The 2,536-nt window shown below is 35.2% G+C and overlaps 1 pseudogene; it reads right to left on the reverse strand.

Annotated features, from left to right (window-relative positions):
• Positions 1–1,727, reverse strand: part of LOC112463829 — a 5,038-nt pseudogene extending 3,311 nt beyond the window's left edge.
• Between the last annotated feature and the right edge of the window lie 809 nt (positions 1,728–2,536).

The following is a 2,536-nucleotide window of genomic DNA, read 5'->3' on the forward strand; positions in this document are numbered from 1 at the left end:
TGTTTAACAAATATTTACTTAAATGACAGAAATCATTAGCTTGGTATTAGAAAATATTTACTTTAAACCAGAAAATACATTACTTTAATATCAATAAATATGTTTAACAAATATTTACTTAAATGACAGAAATCATTAGCTTGGTATCAGAAAATATTTACTTCAAACCAGAAATTACTTTAATATCGATAAATATGTTTAACAAATATTTATTTTTTCTAAGAAAATATTTGCTCAAATCAAAGATTTGGTTTTTTGAAACCGACAACATATTTCTTTGTGATCAGTAAACAAATATTTAATGACCACAGAAACCATTTGTTCGAAATTAAAAAGTATTTATAAAAATGAGAGAATGTGTTCCGCACTTAACGAGAGGTTCGAGCCATTCACCGAAGCGTCTTTCCGCGCGATTCACTCACTCAAAGTAGAAATCGAAACGAAGGCAAGAGACGCGAATTCCGAGGTTATCGTCCCTCACTGCGACACGCGGGACAACGACTCTACTAAGATTCGGATATATAGCTTCGGAACACTTATTTCTCAAGTAAAATTCACTCACCGATCGCCGGAGCACTGCAGGTGACTTCACTTCACAGGTGACTTCCGAAGACTAAAGACTCTGAAAGAAAACCTGCTTTTTTATTTGATGACCACTCCCTAATTCCGTGGGAAGATGAACGTAACGCCAAATGAATGGTATAGCGGTACACTTTATGTGTAATTGTAATTCGAAGTTCTTCACGAAGTTCTAATGGTATTTTGATGGTATTTTAACGGTATTTAGAAGGGTGTCACCATGGAGAAGTGGCAACACTGTACAGTCTACGTTAAAAATTGTAGAGTGGAGAGAAGGTCGCGCTGTACGGAAAGACAGCCGAACGCGCGCGAAACTTTTGGCTACGATTATAACCGGTGAACGTCCTATATTTGAGACAAACTTTTCAACTGTTTAAATGCATTTATTTCCCAATAATTGTACATTATAATAGAATTTATATTTATGTAATAAATTTGAAATTATATTGCGTATTCACAATATCCATTGTTAACTTTATTTGTTAATCAAATTAGTATAAAATTGGCCCTGATCGAAATTGAGTCCTACTTATTAGACAAGATACTTCAGGCAGCGCACCTGTGTTTCGCGCGAAACCGGTTGAGAGACGTTAACTGTGAAACGCGCTTGCTTTTCAGACGATGCGGTGGACAGCGTCGCAGCGGCGGAGTTCTTTTACGGGCATCGAAGGTTGAATTTGGAGAAAAGAGATATTTCGCGTAGAACGGAAGGGAAGAAGGGAATCTAGATGCTAGGCCGGATCAAAACGAAATAGAAGAGAGAAAGAGCGAGAGAAAGAGAGTTCTTAACAGGAAGACCAGGCGAGGACGAGATAGGCGAGGAAAGAGAACGAGAGAAAGAGAGAGGGATAAGTGCTGGGATGGGCAAGAAGCGGCACGACCGGCGGCGGCGCCGCGGCGGTCTGCTTGAAGCACTTTCCACACAGTAAAAAATCGTGCGTCCAAATGTTAAAATTTTCTTGTGTTATCAAGATTTGACTATTATTTTAATGTAAAATTAACATACAACAGCTATGTTATTATTTTCGTAACATTTTCATGTGTTATATTAATGTCAACGGGATAACTTAACACTTTATGTATGTCATTTAGAAATTGAATATTATTTTAAGTTCTTTTAACATAATTATTTCAAAAAATCAACACGCCTTAAAGTTATTTTAACATAAACAAAAGTTAAAGTAAATCTTCAAATAATCGTAAACTTTGACATACAAAATAATCAAATTTACTACAATCAAATGTTCAAAACAACATTTCTCTTAAGTTGAAATAACTATCGTTTATTCAAATATGTTATATCGACATTTTTTACAAGTTATTTTTACATTATACTTAAAGTTAAAAGAACAAATATAAATGTAAAATATAGTGTCAATAAATTAACATTTCTAATTTGTCAACAAGTAACACACGATGAATGAGTTATTTTAACTCAAAATTTAGAGTGGACTTTCTGGGACATTTGAAAAATGTTACGATTAACATTTTATTTTTTACTGTGCACGGGAACTCCGCTCCATGTGGCGATGCTTGGTCTTGACAATGCCGGGAAGACGATCGCCCTGTACAGACTCATATTTGATCTGTATATCAACACCGTGCCGACCATTGGCTTCAATTGCGAGAGAATTTGCGGCGGCATCGCAAATCTATCGAGTCTTTGCCCTTTTAATGGCAGTCTCTTTGATGACTAATCTAGATGATCTTTGATTTTCTTTTCAGCGGAATTGTCGTGGTATCGATGTTTCTCGAGTTACACGCGATCGAAGAGAATGAGCTTTTCGCAAATTAAATTTTGAGGAGCAAGCAGATAGCAATTATTCGCTTCAGTTTTAATTCCAGATAGAATTGACTTCAATAACATTTTAATATATACGAGTCTTTTATTGTTAGTTAAAGAGATATATATGGAAATGAGAAAGTTACAATAAACGATGGTTTCTCTTGAACATTT

This window comes from Temnothorax curvispinosus, unplaced genomic scaffold, assembly GCF_003070985.1.
Source record: "Temnothorax curvispinosus isolate PA1 unplaced genomic scaffold, ASM307098v1 QBEX01013699.1, whole genome shotgun sequence".
In the NCBI taxonomy this organism is placed as follows: domain Eukaryota; kingdom Metazoa; phylum Arthropoda; class Insecta; order Hymenoptera; family Formicidae; genus Temnothorax; species Temnothorax curvispinosus.